This window comes from Hippopotamus amphibius, chromosome 3 (genome assembly GCF_030028045.1).
Source record: "Hippopotamus amphibius kiboko isolate mHipAmp2 chromosome 3, mHipAmp2.hap2, whole genome shotgun sequence".
Lineage (NCBI taxonomy): Eukaryota > Metazoa > Chordata > Mammalia > Artiodactyla > Hippopotamidae > Hippopotamus > Hippopotamus amphibius.
In genome coordinates, this window is record NC_080188.1 from 111295214 (window position 1) to 111309972 (window position 14759).

Below are 14759 nucleotides of genomic sequence, written 5' to 3' on the forward strand. Positions count from 1 at the left end.
TTTCAACTCTTTTGGCTAAATTGCTGATTTGTATGGTAAAAGTGTGTTTAGTTTTATAAGAAACAGCCAAACTATCTTGGCTGAACATTTTAACATGGTCATTCAAGCACTATGCAACTTATATTCAGCCAGCACTTTAACTGCACTGCTCACTTCTGGCTGTAGTGACGTAAGCTTTATTCTGCCTGGTTACTGGGAAATCAATTGCCCTGTCCTTGTTAATTTATAGTTTTTGCAGTTTCCCATTGACAGTGACATTGTCACTGGGCATGGACGTTCTAAAGATGTCCTGTGAATTCCTGTGTTGCAGATACATTTTTTCCTGGCCCCACTGTGCATGGGCACCCCTAACTTCTTATGTTAATCAGAGTTGATTACTTTAGCCAGCAGTCTCACTTTTTCTTTGCCTGCTAGTTTGCTGATGTGAAGTAGTCACAGATTCCAGTTTCTCAAAACACTAATAGAGACCCTTTCTAACCCCAAACCTACAATCCAGAAAGCCTAATTCTATAGGAATAGGAGGCATCAAATCAGAAATATGGTCACAGGGTGCAATGATGAGAAGGGCCAATTCTACTATCACTTCTTTGTTTCCAGATCCATGATCCCACGCTATTGGAGACACTGTAACCTATATTTCCATTCATTCATAAACTACAGTGTGTCAGGGAAGGCAGTGATCCAATGCAGCGAGTTCACTTTCTTAGCTGGTAACTTGGCTGAGCTGTCAATATGCCAGTCCTGATTCCTGTCAAACCACCTGATTGTTGGTGAAGAGATACATGTTAAGACCATTCGCTATATGCCATGGCCATGTCAAACTTTCATTGCTGTACAGGGTATTTCTTCTTCTGAGGCAATATTGTATGGTTTACTATATTGATGAATAAGGCATCTTTTAAAGTATGGAAAGTTGACACTTCCTTGGACACTGAAGCTTGGGAAGAAAAATTCCTATTCAACCTATTGATTTCAGTGTGGACAAACTGCTATCCCTTTCAATAATGAAGAGGTCTGATGTAATTGATGCATCATGAGTTTCTGACTTGTGTCTCAAAAGAGGGGTGTGATATTTAAGACTTTGAGACTTCTGCTTCTAACAGACTAGACCTTCAACATTGGTACTAGTAGGAAGGAGCTGTGTTATTGGGTACATATATGGTCTTCATTCCTGAGACTGTGCCGACTCTGTTCATGGTGTCATTGCATAAGCCCTGGGGTTTTGAGAGAGAAGGAAGGGTGCCTACTACCTATATGATAGGTTTCCCAATCCTCCTCATTGTTGCAAACCTCTTTGGCTGTGGGTACTCCTTAGTAGTTAAAAAATTAACTACTCAGCATGTTTTGGCCTCTTTGTCAATTTCATCTAATGTTCTCTTCTTCCGAATTGCATATTCTTGGAGCCATGTTACTCCCATTTCCCTAACCAACTGTCCAACACTATTTATCACTGTCTATGAATCAGTGCATGGCCATCATCTTCAGGCCACAGTTTCCCAATTTGAAGTAGAAGACCACATTGTACCATTGAGACAAATTGCTTTCACCACTACCCTTCAAGGCCGCGTCTATTTCCTACATACCATAAAAGCCCTTCTTTGCACTTGGCCTAAATCTTATTTGGAACTTCCTAAGCTGGAAATGCCAACCCATTAAACTGCAGCATGGACTGACAGGAGTCTGTCCAGCAGAGATAGGGAATATAAAAATCTGGACCCCTTGTTCATATAATCTATTACTACCATCAGAACCTCATTTTACCAGGTGGTCAATGAGTCACTTCATGTGAGGGATTGCTATTGTGCTGGACTGAAATTTGAATTGATAGATCCTGTAATACCCAGCCCATGATAGGCAGCAGATGCTCAGTATTTACTTCTATCTAGCCATCTGGCACTTAGTTTCTACTAGGGTGCCCTAGGACACAGAAAATTATTCCATTTCCTCATCAAAAGGTCTGGCTTTTCTCCAAGGTCTGTGCAATGATGCTGATTTAGGCTTTCCAGACACCCAAACATCTTTCTTTTCCAATACAGATACTTCCAACATCATTGGATTACTTGCAGAATCTACTCTTTCTCTGAGACAACATCAAATCAGGTAGTCTTCTGAAATATCCAACAAGTAGCTCAGAGCTATAGGCCCTGTGACCTGCTTTGTTCAATAAAATGCTTAGAAGTGCACAAATTCTAAGGCTAACCCCTTTTTCTCCATGGAAACACTAAATGTTTGAATCCAACCACCACATAGTTGTTGAAAGCCCAAACTAGACATGTGGAAACATCACATATCCAGCTATCAGCCTCACCAAGTATCAGACATGTGATTGAGATCATCTTGAACCCTACAGCCATCCTACTGCCCTAGCAGTACTACTCCCACCATGTGGAGAGAGATTGTCCTTAGCCCACAGAATCATGAGAGATAATAAATCATTATTGCTTCAGGCTAGTAAAGTTTGGGGTGCTTTTTTTAATACAGCAATAGTTGAAACAACAGTGATCACAGAAAGAACTGCAAAAATTTTTTTAAGTGAAATTAGTTTTAATAAGAAATCCTGAAGATAGATTTCAAGGTTTTGACAGAAGGAAAAAGTTTAAAATGTTTTCCTTAAAAAATTGATGAACATATTTTCAGACACCTATAGCTTTGTGCACACTAATAGATGTCTTTTAAACTTTCTCAAATTTCTGTTGAGTCTCTAAGGAAAACCCCACAGATAATCATTACAGATTAGTTAGAAATAAAAATGCCAACAGATAAGATGACTTCTATACAATTTATGTTTAAGATTCTCTGCAATTGTTGTTTTTATCCTGTTAGGCAGAATGGTGTTATGAAAAGCAGAACAGTGTTCCTAGGATAAAATATCCACATTTAATAAGACAACTGTTTTCCTTTCTTTCTTTCTTTCTTTCATTTTCTTTCTTTCTTTTTCTTTCTTTCTTTCTTTCTTTCTTTCTTTCTTTCTTTCTTTCTTTCTTTCTTTCTTTCTTTCTCTTTCTTTCTTTTTTTCTTTCTCTTTCTTTCTTTTCTTTCTTTCTTTTTTTCTTTCTTTAAGCATTGTCTATGAATTTTCTATCTGTATGTCTTTCTACTTATCACTCTATACATACATGTGTGGAATGAGGATGAACAGAGTTTGTTAGAGTTTGAAGAAAAGACATATTCATGTCTCTGTGATTTGCATGCCTTTAAGTGCTTTCCAGCAGACATCAAGAAACAAAATGAAGTTAATTTTAAATTATTGTTTTCTTTGAACAGAAATTTTAAACAACAGTTTTCTGAGACAACTAAGTGTACCTCCAGGTTTATAAATTTATGTTTTAATTCTTATTTCCTTACAACTAAGCAAATTATTGAGTTTCAGATGTAGGGTTGGGTCTTTGATGCAAGATAAACCGTTACTTGGTAGGCTTGCAAAGTCCAACAGCAAAGTTAATTCACTTTGATTTAATATGTCCTGTGACTTACTAAAATTCAAAATTTAATAAAGCTCATACTAAAGTATAAAAAGTAAATTAAGAAAACAGTTAAACATTTTCTGATTTGTTTACCCATGTGTTTAAATAATCTTTGTTGTTAGTTGTTAATCCTTTATTATACTTAGGTTCAGCATAAGGATCTGAAATTTCAAGCTATTGTTCCTTGCTTGTTAAGCAAACTGAGTCCCAAAAGATTAGCCATAACATAATTGTTCATGCTTGTGTGACATCATTACATTGTTCTATTCAGAAATTGTTTAAATTGATGTAATACAAGGAAAATAATCTAGAGGGACCAACAAATATTACCAAATATACTCACCACACTTAAATAATGTTAAGCTTGGTTGGCATTCACAGAGTTTGCCACAAGGTATATTGAACTCTTTTTTGGTTTTGATGTGGGTTACTCAAAGGCAGCATGTAGTGAGGAAAAATCAAGGTAATCGGGATAGTAAAAAAGGGTTTGGAGAAACACAAACCTTGTATTTATTTGTTCCATTACTCTACTAGTATATTCGGAGCTTTTACTAATTGCCAAATCCTTCTAGATACAGGGAAGATGGGAAATAACTATCTTTGTTCATCAAGAATTTGAAATCTAGATTATATTGCAAAGAAATTAACAAGTGAATGAACTGTTAGATGTAACACTTGAGAGGTGATGAACTTGAGGTAGACAGACTTAGAGATCGCCTTTCTAGAATTGTCTAGTTAGTGGGGAAATTCTTGCCTCTCTGAAAAGAGTTCATTTCTAGAAACTACGAATTAAGTTTAGGGAGTGAAGAACTAGTTAGTGAGTTATTTTGCTTCACCCCACACTAATCATGAAACATGAACAGGGTTTAAGCTCTCACACTCAGTTTCCAGATCTGGGAGTGAAGATGATAGCTATGTCACCTGTCTATAGGGTTGATGCAAAGATGATCTGAGGTAAAGTAGTGAAAACAAAAATCAAATGTATCTCTCTTCGGCTCAAATGAAGATCATTAAAAGCTCTTTTCTTTTATTCTGCCAGAAACCAGCTTCTATTTCTACAAATGTATCTTAATTTTTTTTTCTCTTGCTTTGCCTTTGGATGTTAGAAGATACATGATAAATGTGTTTTCTGAATCACTTTAATGTATTTTTAATCATGTCATGCATATTTCAAAAAAGCAAGACTATCCACATTTCTAAGGGTTTTTTCTCCCTTTAATTCACAAATATTACGTAATAATTTAAAGAAAACTAGAAATCATAGTAAAAGAACAAAGTAAATAAAAATTAACCTGAATATTTGGTATAGAGATTATACATTATAGAGATTTAACATTACCTTTCATATTACCTCTTCTGGATCAATTTTTTAAATTTACTATTTCCTGTTAATTAAAACTTTTCAAAGAATTAGTATGTTTGTTTAAAGTATTTCAATAATTTTGGGGGGAAAATATTTGTGCTCAAATAATGGTCCATCTTTACTTTCTTTTATTAAAAATAAATGAGATATAGATTCTTTGATTACATAAGATTTTAAATAAAATGACTTCTTTCTATCTTTAGAAAACCCCACAAAATTTTGTGCTTTGGAATTTCTGCATAGAACAAATCACTTTGTTCTGAAACCAGAATTTACAAGAAGAGTCTCCTCGGAACGTGTTCAGCATAAGATCAAAGTGGGTCAGTACCAGCTCCTAACATCTGCTTGATTATTGCCAAGGGAGACAAGAATACTCAGAATGTGTACTCTAGGCATTTTATGGTTAAAAAAAAGTTTTCATCTCTACCATGGCAAAAGGCAATTATTCAGCAGTGTCTGTGTTTATCCTCTTGGGCCTCACAGATAATCCAGAGCTTCAAGCCATTCTCTTTGCTGTCTTCCTGGTCATCTATTTAGCTAGTATCCTGGGTAATCTTGGTTTGATTGTGCTAATACAAGTCAGTCCACAGCTTCACACACCCATGTATTTTTTTCTCAGCCATCTGGCTTTTATTGATTTTTCTTTTACTTCATCTGTCACCCCAAACACCTTGGTGAATTTTCTGTGTGAAGTGAAAGTGTAACGTTTTATGCATGTGCCATCCAGGTGTGCTGCTTCATCACCTTCGTAGTCTGTGCACAGTACTTGCTCTCAATCATGGCCTATGGCAGGTACGTTGCCATCTGCAGCCCTTTACTCTACATCATTCTCATGCCTAAAAAGCTCTGCAGTCGGATAATCGCGAGAATGTATGTTTACGGATTCATCGTGGGTCAGGCACAGACGGTGGCAACATTCCACTTGTCTTTCTGTGGCTCCAATAGGGTCAACCACTTCTACTGTGATGACGTTCCCTTGGTGGCTCTGGCCTGCTCTGACACTCAAGTCAAAGAGCTGATGCTGTTAATCATTGCTGGATTCAATACTCTTTGCTCTCTACTGATCGTGATAATTTCTTATATCTTCATCCTCTTTGCCATCCTGAGGATCCATTCTGCTGAAGGCAGACAGAAAGCCTTCTCTACCTGTGTCTCCCACCTGACCTCCATCACCATATTTTATGCGACAATCATTTTAATGTACCTACTGCCCAAGACAAGTCATTCACTGAACACAGTAAATTTGCTTCGGTGTTTTATGTGGTAGTGATTCCCATGCTAAATCCATTGATCTATAGCTTGAGAAATCAGGAAGTAAAAAATGCACTGAAAAGAATTATAGAAAAGTCTCATTTGGCTATCAAATAACTGGAAAAAATCATTGGACAGGGAGGGATCAGAGGACTTGGATATGTGGCTTATCTGTAGTCACAATGCTGATAAGTGATGCAACAAATTCCTCACTTCCAGTGCTCACATTTACTCAGAATATGTCTCATCCACTCTTTCATCCTCAGTGATTTCCACATGAAAGACATTTTGTAAAGTTTGAGTTGTTAAATTGTAAAAGGGGAGAGAGAGATAGAGACAGACACACACAGAGAGACAGACAGAGAAATCTTAATCTAGTTTGACCAGACATCTTCATAATTAAAAAAAAACAGAATATTAGGCATAGGGGCTTTATCTGAATTCCATGTCATATGGGTCAGACTAAAACAGATCAACATTTGATAACTTGTATTTTAAGTTTGCTGCATACATAATCTGGAAAACAAGACAAAGCTTAAAAGCAAGGATTTTTGGTTTTGACACTCTGGGTAATCTTCCTAACACTCCTCTTCCTACATTCAGCTGACAGGATAGCACCAGCAGAGCTACCTTGACATTGAGCACTTGGTGACACCTATACCTTATCAGTTTAGTTAATTGGAGCCATTTGCCACCATTATAATTCATTGACTGTTCTATATAAAATGTGATTAGGAATGTGGACTCTTCCTTCACACAGCTTGGCTAACAATTTTAGCTTTTCTAAGTAATAGCTGTTATCTTGTGTGAAGTAGCTCACATTTCTGTATCTTGGTTTCTTCATCTGCAAAAGCAGTAATAGTTTTTTTCTCTTGGGCTGATTGTGAAGATTATATAAGATTATAAATATAAAGGCACTGTGTGCTTTATAAATATAAATATAAAGCACAGAGCAAGCACTTCATAAATGTTGACTATTACACTTAAATAGTAACATTATTTAAGGCATTGTTATTGCATAAATCATCTTCTTTATTTGGTTTCAGGTAATAGACTTTTTAGAAAAAGTTGCCAACATGATATGCTTTATTTTAAAATCAACAAAGTGAAAATATAAAAGCTAACAAATTATTTTATTGCAATCTTTAAAGCAATTTAATTCTTTAAAATTTATTTTTGTGCCTGTATATTTTGAACTGAATTTTTTTTTTTGGTTCTTCCATTCCTGCTATTAAGATAAACATATTTTCTTCTTGAAACAAAAAAACTAAGCTACTTTTGTTACATTTATTAAAGATTGTCTTAATAAATTATGAATTTACATAATTCCAAACTTTTCAAAGTAAAAATAGAGCTAACATCTATTGAATGTTTTTCTGTGTGTCTGATGCTATGTGAAATCTTTAAATGGACAGTCTCAGTTAATTTTTATAACACCCTATGGAGACGGATATTTTAAAAATAAAGAATTTCAAAACAATTTGTGTAATTTACTAGTGTACATGTAGCTAATAACTGAGGAAAAAATAAGATCTGACTTTAATTTTGTTAAAGCTTAGTTTTTTAATGACTATCTTTTAGTTCCAACAATAGTTATACAACACAAATTTTTTAAAGAATGAATGGTGATTCACAAAATTATCATCAAAAACTACATTTATGTTATTTATTTAATAAAAAAATAATTTGACAGATATGTTAGCCTTAATCTGGCACAACAAATGGACCCTTCATGTGGCTTGCATACTCTGGATAAGAAAAGTAAGTGAAAAGTCACCACATCTGGGCAGGGGCCCTTCTGCCTCTATCATTTCTTTAACTTTTAGTGATGTTAATTTTGGAAGTTTCTGAGACTCTGCCATTATCTCCCCAAAGTCAGATTCTTAACAGTTCCTATAAGGTCTAACCATATTTCCTTCTATACTTTGACATCACTGGGTCCCATTGCTATTATATAACAGCTTTGGCTTAGAACCTAAGGAAAGGACCTTAACAACTCTGAGGCCCAATTTTCTTGTGTAAGTTGAGACATTCAGGAGAAATGAACTCTAATGGTCTTCCACCTCTGTTATCACCTATATAATATCAACATCCTAGGCTTAATTTAATTATTTAAAGACCAAGTTAAGTGCCAAGAAGAAAGTCTGAGGAAACAATTAGTCTACAGATATATGATCGCTAGTGATTCTTCTTCATAGATTACACTGCAATGCTCCTCTTAAGAGATCAAACTATTTTAAAAGATGTGGCCTTCTCTGAACTAATATGTAAACAAGAAATATACTTGAGGGAATATGAAGGACTCATCAGTAAGCAACACAAAACGGTACATTAAATTCATCAGAATACATACATTCTGGACATATTCTTGAAAATCTTGTATTCCTAAAACAATTGAGTTTTAGATTAAATTAAAACCTCTTTTCAAGAAATTTTAGTATTAAAAACCTCAAACTGCATTTTACATAATGACTGTAATTATCACAATCTCCTTCCAAAATGGTAAAATAATATAATATTAAATCAGTAGTGTAATTACTTTTTATGAAATGTCAAAATAATAAGTGCATTTAGAATCACTAATTTTTTAAATTTCATGCCATAATATTATAAGGGTGATGGAATAAATGGCATAGTAACCTAAAGTTATTTCTATTTGAAAAAATATGAAGTACGTTGAATTTATTCATTTATAAAATACAATTGCTTATAAACCATGTTCTTCCAATTATATTTAAAAATCTGATAATTACACATTTAAGTGTAGTCTATTATATAATACCATTTTTTCGTAACATCTATAGCTTTAAGAAAACAAACTTCAGATAGACTTGAATTTGCATTTAGGATGTTCGTATTATTAGTTATGTGACCTTAGACAATTTATAAATAATTGAGGCCCAGAAGATTCCTTAGATTCCAAATCTAAGGAATGTGAAACCTTACACATTCCTTAGATTTGATTTATAGGATTAAGTAGAACTAGTTGATTAAGTTCCTGTCAGTAGTAGAAACCTAACCAGGCTTTGTCCTTCTTACTTAAAGACTGATAAGCTTTTGAGAGCTCAATGAACTAATTTTTACTTACATATAACAAGCATTTATATAATAAGCACTTATATAGCACTTAATATCACAGAATATTGTTCTAAGCATTTCATAAATATTAACCTGCTTAGTCTTCAAAATGAACAAATCAGTTGGGTGCCATTATTTTGTAAAGTTGGGAAGAGAGTCACACAGAATTCAGGTTAATCATCCCAGGTTGCACAGCTAATAAAGGAAGAGGACAGAATTCAATCTCAGGGCAGTCTTGGTTCCAGACTCCTGAGTTCTAATAAAAAGATGCTGTTGCCTTTGCTTGGGATACAAGCATGTGTGTTTGAGAGTGTGTTTGTGTTTGGATTTGAAGATAATTTCACAGTCTTTAAAGGTTATAATGGCCTGAATAGGACTCTGAATCAAACTGACTTTCCAGAATTGGCCTGGGTCCTTGTAGAAAATATCTTGGTCTGTTGAAGTCACAATCACATTTTCAGTTGATTGGTAAAAAATGGCAAGCAATGTCAAAAAGAGAAAGCTTGATTTATTTCTCTTCTTGTATTTAATAAAGTGTTATTATTATTTTCTTAATTTCAACATCTTTAAAGTTTCACACCCTTTTTCCAAGGCTCTCTGGGAGGCATCTTTCACCTCTTTGTTTCTCAGACTGTAGATTAGTGGGTTCAACATGGGGACCACCACTGTGTAAAACACAGAGGCCATTTTGTCTGTGTCCAGGGAGTGGTTCGATTTGGGCTGTAGGTACATAAAGTGCCATAGAAAATAGTAACGGTCGCCATGTGGGAGCCACAGGTAGACATGGCCTTGTGTCGCCCCTGAGGAGAGAGGATCCTTAGGATGGCAGCAATGATGAAGAGGTAGAAGGTGAGGACAATGGAAGAGGAACAGTTCATATCAAAACCAGTAAAGGCGAAGATCAGAATTTCCTTCATGTGTATGTCTGAGCACAACCAGGTCAAGAGAGGGAGGTCATCACAGTAGAAATGGTTAATGACATTGGGGCCACAGTAAGTTAGATGGAAGGTGATAATGGTATGGAATAGGGCAACCAGAAAGCTGTATATGTATGGAACTGCCACTAAGTGAATGCAGACTCTTCTTGACATCAGTATGGAATAATGCAGGGGACTGCAGATGGCTGCATAGCGATCATAGGCCATGGAAGCTAAGAGGAAGCAGTCCGTGATCATGAAGGTGAGAAAACAGCCCAGTTGTGTTGCACAAGCATGGAAAGGAATGGTGTTGTGTTCCACAACAAAACTCACCATCATCTTTGGTGTGATAGCAAAGGAGTAGCAAAGGTCAACAAAGGCCAAGTGACTGAGGAAATAGTACATAGGCATGTGGAGTCGAGCATCCATTCTGATTAAGATTATCAACCCAAGGTTGCCCAGCACTGTGACCAGATAGATGAGCAGAAACACCACAAAGCATGGGGCCTGAAGCTCTCGCCGGCCTATAATTCCCCTGAGGATAAATTCAGTGACAAAAGTACTATTAACTTCAGCCATTCATTCCAATGGATTTTGCAGATTTTGCTGTCAATTGCAGAATAAAAATGACACCTTTCATGGCCTCTGCCAGTGTTGGGGAAGATGATCCTTAGTATCTTCTAGCCTTGAATCATGTCATCTTGTGGGCAAAAGGTACGCTTTAGCTCTCCAATGACATGCCATTATGGACCCAGGGAAAGGAGTCTTTTACACTCAGAGTTGTCTTCTTTTGCTTTCCTTTTCTTTACAAAGAAGCGTTACTTCTTTGCTTTGTGATTTTAGAAAATATGGGAAGATGCTGATTAAAAGTTCAATGGTATCTGAAAGAAAGCACTTGAGACAACTAACAGTAAGATTCCAGTGTTTTTGGTGCCACTAAATTTCCAAGGCACATGTTAATATGGCAGCAGAAAATACACAATTCAGAAACGAACATGCATTTATATTCCCCTGTTTTCCCATTTTGTGTATGTTCCCACAGCTTCAACAAATATCAAAATGATCTACTTTGACTTACTCATTTTCTGATATCCCCTCCCTCACAAATATAAAATAAATATTTGATGCTATGGATGCTAAAAGGAAATTAACCAGATCTATGGGAAAACATACAATTTTTTTTGCATAAGAATTAAAGAGATTTAGGATTATTTTCCAATTCAAAAATTAATGACATTTTGAAGTTTGTTTCCCAAAGATAGCATTAATTAAGTAGTCTATAAGATAACTTATTCTCAACTACATATACATAAACATCTTTCTCCATAAATATGTGTCAATATATTTTAAGGACTTAAAATATCCAAAGTACTTACCCTAGTAGCTTTCACTTTTAGCAACTCATCTTAAATAATCAGGTTTTTAAACTTTTTTTATAAATGTATTTATTTATTGGCTGTGTCGTGTCTTCTTTGCTGCACGTGGGCTTTCATTAGTTGTGGCGAGCAGGGGCAACTCTTCATTGCAGTACGTGGGCTTCTCATTGCAGTGACTTTTCTTATTGCAGACCATGGCTCTAGACTTACAAGCTTCAGTAGCTGTGGCTCATGGGCTCTAGAGTGTGGGCTCTAGAGTGTAGGCTCAGTGGTTTTTGAGCACGGGCTTAGTTGTTCCGCTGCACATAGGATCTTCCTGGACCAGGGATTGAACCTTCATACTCTGCATTGGCAGGCAGATTCTCAACCACTGTGCCACCAGGGAAGTCCAGAAATAATCAGTTATAAACAATGTTTTGTGGAAACATATATAAGTAATTGAGGGTATATATATATATATATATATATATGTTTTTTTTTAATTGGGGTATAATTGCCTTACAATATTGTGTGAATTTCTGCTGCACAATGAAGTGAATCAGCTATATGTATACATACATCCTTTACCTCTTGGAACTCACTCCCATCACCCCCATCCATATATACAATGGAATATTATTCAGCCATTAAAAAAAAAGGATTGGAATTGGGTTATTTTTAGGAGTTCTTGATGAATGCTTCAGAATAATAGCAATTATTTGTACTTCTGCCAGCCTTGAAAAAGAGCACTAGTTTCTTTAAGTTCAATGGTAGCCTGTTTGGATTTTACTTTTGTTCCTGTCTTTATTTTCCATATAGTGGAACAATAAAATATTAACAAAGAAAGGAGCCTAAAGAAAGTATCATGTATAATTCCTTCACATTTCAAATTTTATTTATTACTATTATCATTTATCTGTTGCAGTTGAGGTCTGTATTTATCAGATACTCTACCTAGTGCAAGACAAGAATTCACTTATGATATAGTCTCTTGCTAACACTCTGAGGAAAGTTCTATCCCATCATCCCTGATTAGCAATGGAAAAAACACAGGCTTAGGGATATGGTCACAGAGGGTAGATGGTATAGTTTGGGTGTGACTGGGTTTGTTTGACTGCAGAATCCTTATTCTTTTTTTTTTATTTTTTATTTATTTATTTTTTTTTTGGGGGGGTACACCAGGTTCAATCATCTGTTTTTATACACATATCCCCGTATTCCCTCCCTTCCTTGACTCCCCCCCCTCGAGTCCCCCCCACCCTCCCTGCCCCAGTCCTCTAAGGCATCTTTCATCCTCGAGTTGGACTCCCTTTGTTATACAACAACTTCCCACTGACTATTTTACAATTGGTAGTATATATATGTCTGTGCTACTCTCTCGCTTCGTCTCAGTTTCCCCTTCACCCCCACCCCCTCCCATACCTCGAGTTCTCCAGTCCATTCTCTGTATCTGCATCCTTGGTCTTGTCACTGAGTTCATCAGTACCATTTTTAGATTCCGTATATGTGAGTTAGCATACAATATTTGTCCTTCTCTTTCTGACTTACTTCACTATGTATGACAGATTGTAGTTCTATCCACCTCATTACATATAGCTCCATCTCATCCCTTTTTATAGCTGAGTAATATTCCATTGTATATATATGCCACATTTTCTGTATCCATTCATTTGTTGATGGGCATTTAGGTTGCTTCCATGTCCTGGCTACAGTAAATAGTGCTGCAATAAACATTATGGTACAAGTTTCTTTTGGGATTATGGTTTTCTTTGGGTATATGCCCAGGAGTGGGATTACTGGATCATATGGTAGTTCTATTTGTAGTTTTTTAAGGAACCTCCAAATTGTTTTCCATAGTGGCTGTACCAACTTACAGTCCCACCAACAGTGCAGGAGAGTTCCCTTTTCTCCACACCCTCTCCAGCATTTGTTGTTTCCAGACTTTGTGATGATGGCCATTCTGATGGGTGTGAGGTGATACCTCATTGTGGCTTTGACTTGCATTTCTCTGATGATGAGTGATGTTGAGCATCTTTTCATGTGTTTGTTGGCCATCTGTATGTCTTCTTTGGAGAAATGTCTATTTAGGTCTGCTGCCCATTTGTGGATTGGGTTATTTGCTTTTTTGGTATTAAGCTGCATGAGCTGCTTGTATATTTTGGAGGTTAATCCTTTGTCCATTGTTTCATAGGCAATTATTTTTTTCCCATTCTGAGGGCTGCCTTTTAGTCTTGTTTATGGTTTGTTTCCCTGTGCAAAAGCTTTTAAGTTTCATGAGGTCCCATTCGTTTATTCTTGATTTTATGTCCATGATTCTAGGAGGTGGGTCAAAAAGGATGTTGCTTTGATGTATGTCATAGAGTGTTCTGCCTATGTTTTCCTCTAGGAGTTTGATAGTGTCTGGCCTTACATGTAGATCTTTAATCCATTTGGAGTTTATTTTTGTGTATGGTGTTAGGAAGTGTTCTAATTTCATTTTTTTACATGTTGCTGTCCAATTTTCCCAGCACCACTTATTGAAGAGGCTGTCTTTTTTCCATTGTATATTCGTGCCTCCTTTGTCAAAGATAAGGTTCCCATATGTGTTTGGGCTTACTTCTGAGTTCTCTATTCTGTTCCATTGATCTTCCTTTCTATTTTTGTTCCAGTACCATACTGTCTTGATCACTATGGCCTTGTAGTATACTTTGAAGTCAGGAAGCCTGATTCCACCAACTCCATTTTTCCTTCTCAAGATTGCTTTGGCTATTCGGGGTCTTTTGCGTTTCCATACAAATCGTAAGATTTCTTGCTCTAGTTCTGTGAAAAATGCCATTGGTCATTTGATCGGGATTGCATTGAATCTGTAAATTGCTTTGGGTAGTACAGTCATTTTCACGATGTTGATTCTTCCAATCCAGGAACATGGTATGTCCCTCCATCTGTTTGTGTCGTCTTTGATTTCTTTCATCAATGTCTTAAAGTTTTCTGCATACAGATCTTTTGCCTCCTTAGGCAGGTTTATTCCTAGGTATTTTATTCTTTTTGTTGCAATGGTGAATGGGAGAGTTTCCTTAATTTCTCTTTCTGCTCTTCCGTTGTTCGTGTATAGGAATGCAAGAGATTGCTGTGCATTAATTTTGTATCCTGCTACTTTACTAAACTCATCAATTAGTGCTAGCAGTTTTCTGGTAGAGTCTTTAGGGTTTTCTATATATAATATCATGTCATCTGCAAAGAGGGACAATTTTACTTCTTCTTTTCCAATTTGGATTCCTCTTACTTCTTTTTCTTCGCTGATTGCTGTGGCTAAAACTTCCAAAACTATGTTGAATAATAGTGGTGAGAGTGG

General features: G+C 36.0%; 2 pseudogenes; one reads left to right on the forward strand and one right to left on the reverse strand.

The window, feature by feature from the left end:
• Positions 1-5255: 5255 nt before the first annotated feature.
• LOC130850378 (olfactory receptor 5AL1-like) lies at positions 5256-6195 on the forward strand (annotated as a pseudogene).
• A 3504-nt stretch (positions 6196-9699) lies between these two features.
• LOC130849810 (olfactory receptor 1038-like) lies at positions 9700-10652 on the reverse strand (annotated as a pseudogene).
• Positions 10653-14759: the final 4107 nt, after the last annotated feature.